The sequence below is a fragment of the Homarus americanus genome, unplaced genomic scaffold (assembly GCF_018991925.1).
Source record: "Homarus americanus isolate GMGI-L3 unplaced genomic scaffold, GMGI_Hamer_2.0 scaffold14312, whole genome shotgun sequence".
Lineage (NCBI taxonomy): Eukaryota > Metazoa > Arthropoda > Malacostraca > Decapoda > Nephropidae > Homarus > Homarus americanus.
Window position 1 is genome coordinate 1 of NW_024724667.1, and position 11,972 is coordinate 11,972.

Below are 11,972 nucleotides of genomic sequence, written 5' to 3' on the forward strand. Positions count from 1 at the left end.
AAATAATACCAAAATTAGGTGGTCAATTTATAGTCTTAAACTGGTCTTTCTTTCGCTGTTATTTATATGTAATTCGTTATGTTTAGATAATTTTAAGACATTTTTCGTCTGTGATATTTCCACCTTCTATTACATTTGCTCGGTCACAAGTTTCATGTCTTGTTTACTTTTGGCAGACAAGTTATTTGTTTTACTGTTTATTTTCATTAGTGAGTACTGATATCATAATCTTTTCTTGTGCAAATGCTTCATGTGGTATATAATTAGGCGGTAATGCTGTGGTGACCTCTCATTCCAGGGTGTAAACAGTCATTTCAACCCTCTGCTGCCTGGGCTTGGTCAACAGTCTCAACACTGATACTCGGTGTATACCTAAGTACAGTTCAGTACGGACAGCTGCTCTCACGTCCACAAAAAAATTAAAATTACACCATATCATAGTAAGTTCTTTCTGTTTAATATACCTGGGGGCTGTTAGGAAGTCAGGTAAGGTTAGATATGTTAGGTCTTCTAACAATGCTTCTGCTGCTTGTTTTTCATATCAACAAAGGTTAGGTTAGGTTTAATTTAGAAATAACCACTTTTAACACATTTGCACAAACTACAACAGTGTTCACTATAAAACTCGGTGAAATTGCGGTGTTTTTGTAATTATTTTCTATGAAAAATCGGCCAAGGGTCATTCATAAATAAGTATCAGTGTAAAAAGTGGAGAGTTTATAAGTTTACACCGGACTTTCTTATGCTGTTATTAAAATGTATTTCGTAATTTTTAGACAATTCTAAGACATTTGTCTTCTATGATATTTCCACCGGAAATTAAGGATAACCGTGATATTAATTTTTCAAGATTATTACTTTAGCTCATTCACAAGTGTCACCATGTCTTGTTTACATTTGGCGGAGGAGGTCTGACACCCGCTCACACATCTCTCCAGACCTCCGTGTTCACTTCTTAAGCGTCTAACAGCGCATGTGAGGTGGGAGCCTGTTATTGGCTATAGCGATTTGAGTATTTTTATTGGGCAAGATTTTTTTGTTTTAGCCAATGAACAATGAGTGGGTGGGTCGGGAGCAGAAATTTGAGTTGGAAGAGCTGTGCCGACATTGTAAGAATGATTATTTTGCACCAATTGCAGAGTTACACCAGAAAAATAGTGAGGCATTTTTTTTTCTTTTTTTTGGAAACCCGGTGTATTACCGAATATAGTTCTTTGTCCAAAGTGTAATAACCAGTGTACACTGCGTGAAGAACAGCATATTTGGTGGTGTCACAATAGTTTTACAGATTAAGGTAAGATGTGGGGGCATGAAGAATAGGAGGTTAGTTTGGGTAAGGTTAGGTTTTGTTGGTTGGTTAGTACAGTGAACCCTCACTTTACGCGTTTAATTCAACCCACGGTGGCCCGCATAAAGTGAACAACATAACATATGGGATTAATTGAAATAGAGACCGGGCCGACCCCCAAACTCCACTTTTTCAGACACAATACCTACGTTGTAGTAAAAATAACTTCTTAATTTTATGATGGTATGCACACACAATTAATAATTAAGAGAAATATCAATAATATTAGGTTTTTTAACACTTACATTCGTAGAAAAGATGGCTGGGCACACGGGGATGGGGGGTTGGTTCCGAGGCAGAGGGCAGATTATTGGCCCTCACCTGTATCACTTGTATCAATTGTATCACTATCCACCACAGAGGCTTGCAGGGCCTCTTTGTCAAACCCCTCAAAGTCCATATAAGTCCATATCCTCACTATCATTATCACTATCACTGACTTGGGCCGGCTGTGGTGGGTGGCGGGTGAAGAACTCGGTAATGTTTTGATGACCGGGCGACCTTGTGCGCACCCTGCTCACGCCGCTCTCTGCGTAAAAGGGTACACACACCGCGGAAAGTGAGCATTCCGGTTTCGGCAGGGTACCGCGTAAACGTGGAAACGCGTAAAGTGGGACCGCGTAAAGCGGGACCGCGAAAGCGAGGGTTGACTGTATTTTATTTATTTGAAAAAGAAAGAAAATCCAACTTTTTCCACTATGATTGTTAGGTGGGGGGGTCTAAAAAAATGATTTCCGGATTCAAAACTTGTCAAAAACCATAGGAAAAATGTTTTTTAATATAATAAAGTCCGGTGTGATACTATCAATTGACCTAAAAAGTTGTCATCTCTTATAAAAAAACTTACTATAATGATAAGAATATGTGGAAAAAATGAAAAAAATCGAATAGCTCTTTCTGGTGGTAGTCGTGTTCTTAGAAAAAAAAAGAAAGCCTGACCTAACCTTTGTTAACCCAGAGAACTCCCAAATAGTAAAAAAAAAAAAAAATGTTTAACCGATGGCAAAAGAAACGGTGATTTTATTAATGTTTTTCGTGTTTTCAATGTTTTGCCAATAGGGTAATTTATTTCTTCGGCATTTAGGTCACAAGGGAGGCCTAAGTACATTTAAAAAAAATTTTGTAAATGCATAAATCTCCCGTTAAATGTGTGTAGTGCGTTTAAAGTCCGTCAATAGTAATGAATCTTGCTCACGTCCACGAAATGTAAACACAATTGGTTGTGTATGAAACCAGGTTTACCGATTCAGTTTTTGCGTGTATCACAAAAGGTTATGTAGGTTTTTAGTAGTTTATTATTTTTGTTTAACTTCTCATGTTCAAAGACCTGGCCACTTTCAGAGATTCATTGTTGTTACTAGTGTTAAAGGAAATAAAGGTCATATTTATTTACTGTACAAGTACAGTATTAGAAAAACTACGAAAGAAAAAGTGGCAAAATTATCATCCCGGTCATGCGCATATTTTCGGAAGGTCAGAATCGTTTGAAACACATAAAAAAAACATTGGAAAAACTGAATTTCAACCTAACGTAATTTAACCTAAACTAAACCAAAATTTGCTGTATGGCCGAAACGATAATAATACCGAAGAACCTAATTGAGTAATCAATTTCTCAGTATGGTATTAAACAAATAATTACCCACTATAATAAACAGTATGCCTCCCAAGCTCGTGGATTTTTACTTTGCGATTCTCGGTTATTCGCGGATGGCACCCTGGATGTACCCAAGAATATCTGTGTGTAGTTTTAAAGTTGCCTACATTCGTTCTAGAGACAGTAATTTCCTTTACCTGTATTGTAAATATATGTGTGTATGTGTACATACACACACAACACATACACAAATAATACCTGTAATTGGAAAATCCTCTCACAAATGATCAGAAACAAATTTATTAAAAATATAACAGTCTACCCTCAAGTCCATGCTCTATTACTTTATTAATAGAGCACAGACTCGAGGGTAGACTGTTACATTTTTAATAAATTTGTTTCTGATCATTTGTGAGAGGATTTTCCAATTACAGGTATTATTTATTTGTATGTGTTTTGTGTGTGTCCACACACACACACACACACACAATACTACAGGTAAAAGAAATAATTGTCCTAAGGGCAAACACAAATGGAATATACATTTCTTTGGACACAAGTAAAAAAAAAATTATGGGGATTAGCCCACCCGGGCACAGGTCACTGACCCACATTGGGGTCTGGGGGCGAAAATTTAATAATAATAATAATCAGTGGCGTATGGTGGGTATTGAAACCGGGTGTGCTGAGCATTATAATAAGGTAAAGACTAAACTTTAAGTTGTATAAAATAAATGACATACAGTATAGTCTGCATATACGCGGTCAATTGAACCCGTGGAGGTCCGCGTAAAACGAGAAACGCGTAAATGAAGTAACAGAACATATGGGATTACAGTAATTGAAATGGAGACTGGGCCGACCCCCAAACTCCACTTTTTCCGACACAATACGTACCTTGTAGTAAAAATAACATCTTAATTTTATGATGGTATGCACACACAATTAATATTTAAGAGAAATATCAATAATATTAGGTTTTTTATCACTTACGTTAGTAGAAAAGATGGGTCGGCACACTTGGATGGCGGCTGGTTCCAAGGCAGAGGGAAGGTTAGTTGCCCTCCGGTGAGTCACTTTCACTACTCGCAGAGGTTTGCAGGGCCTCCCAGACAAACCCCTCAAAGTCCATATCCTCACTGTCACTGACTTGGGCTGGCTGTGGTTGTGGTGGGTTGCGGGTGAAGAAGTCCTTAATACTACGTTGACGACTAGCATTGATGTTGTCGAAATAGATCTGGATATACGGCTCCATAACTTTCGTCAGATGGTTATTAGACTCTTCATACCGATGCTTGTCTGGGTCGTTGTCAAGGATGAGCTGAATTTTCTCCCCCTCATGATTTCCTTCACACAATCATGGCTTGGTCCAGGTAATTCAGGGTTTTTCTCGGGTGGTGGGGGTCCAGCGGAAGCCATTATGAGGGAAATAGCGGGCACAAGAGAGAACTGTATACGTGGACTGAGAACAATGAGACTGGCCCGGCTAGGTCAGCGACTTCTGGTGGCAGGGCACGTCATGGTACATTAGACCAATCACAGCTAGCGGCGGAGGGAATGTGTGGGTGGTAAGGATGAGTGCCCCAATCACAGTCCGATACGTCATATGACGTCAGCGATAACGTAAGAGCGGCCTAATGCGCACCCCTCACCTCGCTGCTTCCCGCGTATGGTCAAGAATGGACCACGTGGGTAAAAAATGGCACGGCGGTCTGGACCTCTCCAGCCACTCGCCGCATAATGATGAAATTTACCGCATAATTAAAACATTTCATTCTGGCAAGGCACCGCGTAAATGACCAAACGCGTAAACAAAAACTGCGTAAATCCAGACTATACTGTACTTATAAAAGGTAGTATACTACTCATATAAACAGCACAGAGAAATGCAAAATAGAAGAAATTTATTGTAGAAGTGTACATACATTAGCAGTGCAATTTAAATAAAAATATATTTTACTTACCCATTTTATTTATACACGAGTCCTATTTTTCTTTTTTGCGATGTAAACTGCATTATAACGTCGTCATAAAAGGAGCTTCTTTGTCTTACTTCTGTGAGTAAATTCTTTTCAACAGTATTTCCCATTGTGTAAGCAGGGTGAAAATGATGTTAAGTATCGAAATTAAATTGCACAGTGAGCTTTAAATACTATGTAAATCAAACCAAAGAAATATATTTTCACATTCACAGTAGTGAGTAAATGGAAACAAAGTACGGAGCAACACTTCCTCCACTGCGGGTCTACCATTAGTCAATAAATTATGCTTCCAATATCTCCCCAGGTTGTAGTACCTCCCTGTTTGGTAGCTGCCTACTACTTGCTACCTGTAACCCCCCCTGGTCTGCAGATGTTATTCGCGGATTTGGCGATTTGCAGCCATTTTGAGAACCTAACCCCCACGAATTTGGGGAGCCCCCTGTATGAAGTTATTTGATAGATTCCTGACTGGGACCTGCTGGGATTGTGTATGATTTTAATGTTATTCTAATCAGGATGATTATAAGCATTATACTAGTCTTTACACTATTATTTAATTGTAGAATTGTCTGTGGCAAAAAGTACAGTACAGTATTAAGTTACATTTTAGATTCTGGTCAAATATCCAGCGATATTCAGTCGGCTACTGGTCAAATAACCTCTGCCTATAGTATAATACTGTACAGTAGTCTCAGTGTTGTGTATTATAAAGCGATTGGTCACATTTTCAGGAAGCTTCAAGGACCAACAACACATCTCAGTATGACTAGTTCAGAGTCAACTACAGTACACAGACACTCCAGGCTCCTATATGATGCCATTAAAGGCAACTGGTTAAACATTGCTGACCTGTGGGAGGTAAGACTTAATTTCTATTACTTCACATCATGTTGTCATCATTAGGTGTACAAGCTGAGTCTGTTAATTGTGTGTATGTGCACTTGTACAGTATTCATATAAAACTGTGCATTTATGTAAATGTTTGTTTGTGTAAAGTCGTGTCCTATTATGTTGGTGTTACAGGACGTCCAAAAAATGGCCCGGATTCACTTTTCCATCCCATACAAAATTCTGAATGTGTCTTTATTTTGTTTCTCTTTAAAGTACTGTATATTAATAACTTTTTGCTTCATTTTCTTTTACTTTATTTTTATTTTTATCCTCTTCACCACTGATTGGCTCGTTAGCTGCTTGGGCGATCGATCGTGTCTCTGTTACGCACTGATGACAAGTAATGGGCATGCACTGGCTCCTGAATTTATCTGAACCTGCTCCAGTGTTGGTCAAGTCTGGTCTTGAAAGAGCTCACACTCGCTGTCGTCACAATACTCTCTGGCAGATTGTTCCAAGAGTTCACAACTCTCACGTCGAAAAAGTTACCCCTCACAGTTTTCTGGGCTTGCGGCTTCTTTAATCTTGAGCTGCGACCCCTTGTGGGGTGAGCATCTGCCAGCTCCAGGTAAGGGCACTCGACTGAGTAGTGCCCTTGAGATGTTTATACACCTCAATTAGGTCTACCTTTGCCCGTCTGTAGTTCAAACTAGGCAAATTCAAGCGCTCTAATCTCTCGGGGTAGCTGAGGTGCCGTAGTGCAGTTACCAGTCTGGTGGCCCTCCCTTAGACATTTTCAATCAACTGACAGTCACTGGCATATCTCAGGGACCAGACGGGCTGACCATACTCCAGATGGTGAAGCACTTCACTCTTGAAGATCGTTACGAAATACCGACCGTCTAGATATATGAACAACCTTCTTATAAGACCTAATAATTTAGTTGCCTGATTTACCTTCCCACAATGGCCCGAGAACTTCAGCTCATTGTCAATATACACACCTAGGTCCTTTTCACATTGTCTCAATTAATGCAGTTTCTTCGTCCCATTGGGGCATATTATACGCCTCCTTAGTACGTCCCAGCCTTAGTCTCTTACATTTCATGACATTGAATCTTAGCAGCCATTTCTTCGACCATTCTTGATGGTCAGAGATCCTTCTGCAGCTTTAGTAAATCTGATTTTATTTTCCCATACTTCCATTATAAAAGCTGAGATGACTGCCCATATTAAGTTGCTTTCTCTTTATGTTAGTTGTGTGATTTAACTGGCTCGTATGTCATAACAAAACTGATATTTTTTTCAGTGTTGTAAGACTTGGAAGTGTTGATGGCTGCATGTCACAAAAACCAGTGACCACCATGTTGGGTCTTCACAGATTACCTGAAATACAGAATTAGATAATGAGTTGTACGTTGCTACATGTCTTATTATATACAGTACTCTGTAATGATCACGGTCGTACATGTTAGTTCAGTAAATTCAGACAATTCATATTACTCTCAATAGCCCACAAAACATGTAGCTATGCCTTCTTTATTGAGTACCCTGTCTGAGGCATCCGTCTTTTCATCGCTTCAGGACATCCGAGTCCTCCGTTTTCCCTCAATCTTAAAGTGCACCCGAGACTCCGTATTCCTTAGTATAACGACACAAAATTTGAAATTGCAACTGCTGTCATATCTGTTAAGGCAACTTAAATTTAGCAAAGAAGTTTAAGATAAATACTTATATACTTGCTTCATATCTATATTTTCTATTAATCTTATTTTCTTAGTCTTTCTGTCTATAAGTATCTATCATAAATTTCTTTGTTTATATTTTCTAAGTCAATATTCTTTTCTATGCTTTATTCCTTGTCATATACAGGGGGTATATTATTGTATTCTCTGAATTTTATGTCCTTTCTATCAATTTATTATCATGCCTTAGTTATATTCTATACCAAGGATTAGTCTGGGAAAACCATGTCATTCTTACTATAACACTTATTATACTTACAACGGTAGTCTGCCACCACCCAGACTTTTATTAGAATACAGTAAAATCTCGATTAACTGACTTTCGGATCAACCGTCGATCCCAGGCCCCTAAAAAAAATTATTTTGTTTTACGGGGATTACCCCACCCGGGCACAGGTCACTGACACACATCGGGGCCTGGGGGGCGATAATGTAATAATAATGATGATAATAATAATACAGTACATATAACATATCTCATTGAACTGTTAGGTAGCGAGCTTCTAGGCATGTGAGTTACAATACAGTGAGTTCTGCTATAACGCGTGTTTTGATAACGCGAATTTGCTCTAACGCGATTTATGAATTCGGAACAATATTTGTATAACGCGAACGCTTGTTTGCTATAACGCGATTTTTGCTTACTATTTCTCCAATTTTGTGGTATTAACTGTGAATATGGTAAAGAAGAATATCTCCAAAAAGCGTTCTGATGATAGAATTCCCGGTGATTATTGTAAAAGAAAGGATATAACACTTGAAGAGAAGCTCGATGTTATCAACCTCAAAATCACCCTTCTCTCCCATCAAGTTACATTCATATTTTTTCAAGGTAAAGTGTTAAATTTACTGTATGATTTCATTATTAGATATGAATGTAACATTTATTTAGACTGTGCTATCCTTTGTGTTAGGCTAACTATAAATTTTTTGGAGTTTAGGAAGTGATCTGCTATATAATACTGTCCCATAAGCCCTGTTATTTCTGTTAGATTTTCATAACGATGTTTAAAACACAATTGTCATTATGGCAGAACTGCCTGTGATTGTTTTCTGAGAACCAAATGTTAAAGGAATAGAGCAGTGATACTCTTAGTTTACTAATTCAATATTTATTAACAAGGAGTGAACAAGATGGTAAATAAGTACACTCAGACAAGATTGGACCCCTTAGGTCTTTATTTACAATTCATAAAATAGATCTTCACTTACTTATTACATCAATATACAACTGTTATATTATTTCTTCGACAAATAAGATGTTATTTTACACGCTCAGATAGGGCTGGACCCTTAGGTCTTACTTTTACAAGTAGCAAAATAAATCTTCAATTCTTGGTTACAACATTAAACCATCATTAAATTATTTCATTGTCAATACAGATGGTTACACGACACACTTGACAATATCCCAAATTAACGTATTATTTATAACACCATGTTATTTCGGAATGAACAACATGGCACTTTTCCCTCAGTTGGTAGTATATATGAATGATGTACTCACAACCCACATAACATGTTTTTACTAGTTCTATCAATATTTATGGGCTCATTATTCAACATGGGATAACTATATTTCTGCTAATTATATCCAATCATATACAACATTAATACTTTGGCCCATATAACTGTAAGGAGTGCCCCAGGGTGTAACACTGGTGTCACCACAACAAACGAAGAGTGCTGTTAGGGTCGGTTGCAGTCCGACACACTGCGAGGGAGTTTGGGCCAAGTTCCCAGGGTGCAGACTCGCACAATTTAATCGTGCCGAATTAACGACATCCTGCAAGACAGCCAGCTGGTATGCAGCTACCGGTTCCCCGGTGACTGTCTGGTATTCAGCTAACACACAGACTGTGCCTGAGATATGATGGAACAGCGTCAGAGATGTGACGCTGCTCCTCTTAAACGAGTTTACATACGGCTAACTGGCAATTCAGGCCTGTGCGCTACCCATGCCAAAAAGGCTAATAAAGCAATGACAGAAATTACATTCAACTATGTCACTTGACAGAAATTACATTCAACTATGTCGCTGTACATTTAACTATGAAAATCAATGCCATGGGTCAGGTGAATTTCTTACGTCTATTTTTATAATCTGATCGGAGATTGAGCTTGCCAGGAAAAAGTGAAATGGACGTCAAATACACACACTAACAACACTACTTTCACAAGCTCAGCAAAACTACAAACGAGGAACTATTCATGGGGATATGTTAGATTTTGGAGATCATACAGTTTGACAGAATCTTTCAGGAGCTTAATAACTTTCTTAAATAAACAGCTGACACTAACTAAACTACAAACATCAGATTCTCTGATGTTTGGGCATCAAAATGATCTAATTTCAGGAGTACTTATAAACTCATGGCTATCCCAAGGACGATATAAAAACATGTCACTCGTACTGGCAGACTTGACACTCACTTACGTGACAAGTTTCACTAACAATAAAGACAGTTGAAGCTTTTAACATCACTCACAAGGGATCTTGAATGTTCCATCTGTAATCAGACATATCTAAGTTGCCTTAACAGATATGATTACAGTTGCTATTTCAAATTTGGTGTCATTATACTAAGGAATACGGAGTCTTGGGTGCACTCTAAGATTGAGGGAAAACGGAGGACTCAGACGTCCTGAAGCGTTGAGAAAACGGATGCCTCAGACAGGGTACTCAATAAAGAAGGCATAGCTACATGTTTTGTTGGCTATTGAGAGTAATATGAATCGTCTGTTTTTACGTTAACATGTCATATACTCAAAGGTTAGTATATCCCATCATCTTCGCCAGATGACGCAGGCTAAAAAGAGACACTTTCTACCTTAATGCTGTATTTACGAGTTACACGAGGAGGAGCCTCGGCTGTAAGTACAGTACTTAAACATAGTACTTGAGATATAAACAAAGTGAAAACAAAAGAGCATCGATCAGGTACTATAAATGCATTAACAAAGAAAACTTAAATCAGTAGCTAATATATATATATATATATATATATATATACTACCTCTCTTCGCCATATATACCATATATCTCTTTCTACTCCTCTTCTATATATATATCATATATATGTATATATATATATATATATATATATATATATATATATATATATATATATATATATATATATAATACTTCCCCCTCTAAAGAAATCTTGTGCTATTGTTACTTTGGAGTAGTATATGAAAATATAACAGCTGAGCATACAAAAATAAAATGAACATCTCATTATCTAAAAATGAAAGAAAATATATGGTTTTCCTTACAAATCTAATCTATTAGGAGCTAATCCCCTGGTTGTCCTATCAGGAAGTACTCTGGGTGCAACTGGACTTTGGGGTGATGGCATTGTTGTTACATCTGTTGTGGGTAAAGTCTCCTTGGTTGTTACCTTACTGCTGGGGTCAAAAATTTGTTCTGTACTGTATTGGTTTGATCTACAGAAGTATAAGGGTTACGTCTTTTGTCTACCTAAGAAGGCTTCAGCTGATCAACGTGGCTTCTCATAACATTACCATTGACATTAACATCAACATTATAATGTATATTCCCAATTTCACATGTAATTTCTCCTGGTGCCCACTTGTGTATGAGCGTACTTTTACTGGAGATGAAGTCTTAAACTGCCTTATATTTCCCTGATTTTGTAATTGTTTCCACCCCTTGTTCTGTTGTTCACTAAGATAATCAGGCAACATTAAGTCTAACTTAATCTTAATCCTCCTTCCCATCAACAAAATTGAAGGCGACATACCCATGGTTGTATGCGGAGTAGTCACGAGAAACATGCATATGCAAGTACGAACATTGGCAAAAGTGGCATTTCTACATTTCATATTATGTTTGAATGTTTGAACAAATCTTTCTGCTTCTCCATTTGTGGCAGGATGCTATGGTGCAGTAAATATGTGTTGAATGCCATTTACATTTAAAAAATTATTGAATTCCCAAGAACAAGACTAAGGACCATTGTCAGATACTATACACTCTGGTAAGCCATGTGTTGCAAAAATCTGCATCAGTGCTTTAATTGTGGAGAGTGAAGTAGTTGATTGCATGGGAACTATCTCAGGCCATTTACTATAAGCATCAACCACAATCAAGTAAGAATATCCTAAGAATGGACCAGCATAGTCAATATACAGTCACTGCCAAGCATATCTAGGGCACTCCCATGGATGTAATCGTACTGTTTTAGGATTAGTCTGGTGAATGGCACAAGTTTCACATTTTTTAACATACAGTTCAATATCATGTCTTTGTACCATACAGCTACATTCTGGCCGTGATCTTGGAGACTGCCTCATGCACAGATTTCCACTTTGAACTGCTCCAGTCACACAATACATGACTATTACACACTAAAATTCCACGCCATGGATTCTTCAGCGAGTCCCTACCATCAACTTCAGGCATTTTGAGAGTATAGGATGGCAAGTTGTAACTTTCTATCAAG

General features: G+C 37.9%; 1 long non-coding RNA gene across 2 annotated transcripts; it reads left to right on the top strand.

Moving 5' to 3' along the window:
• The first annotated feature begins 156 nt into the window (after positions 1-156).
• On the top strand, positions 157-10,369 carry LOC121864460. Of its 2 annotated transcripts, none has more exons than XR_006088587.1 (4): positions 157-209; positions 299-440; positions 5,659-5,785; positions 7,068-7,086. It is a non-coding gene; the product is annotated as an uncharacterized LOC121864460 (long non-coding RNA). The 2 variants fall into 2 exon arrangements; XR_006088588.1 differs by lacking the exon at positions 7,068-7,086 and adding an exon at positions 10,304-10,369 and having other exon boundaries at positions 158-209.
• The last annotated feature ends 1,603 nt before the right edge of the window (positions 10,370-11,972 follow it).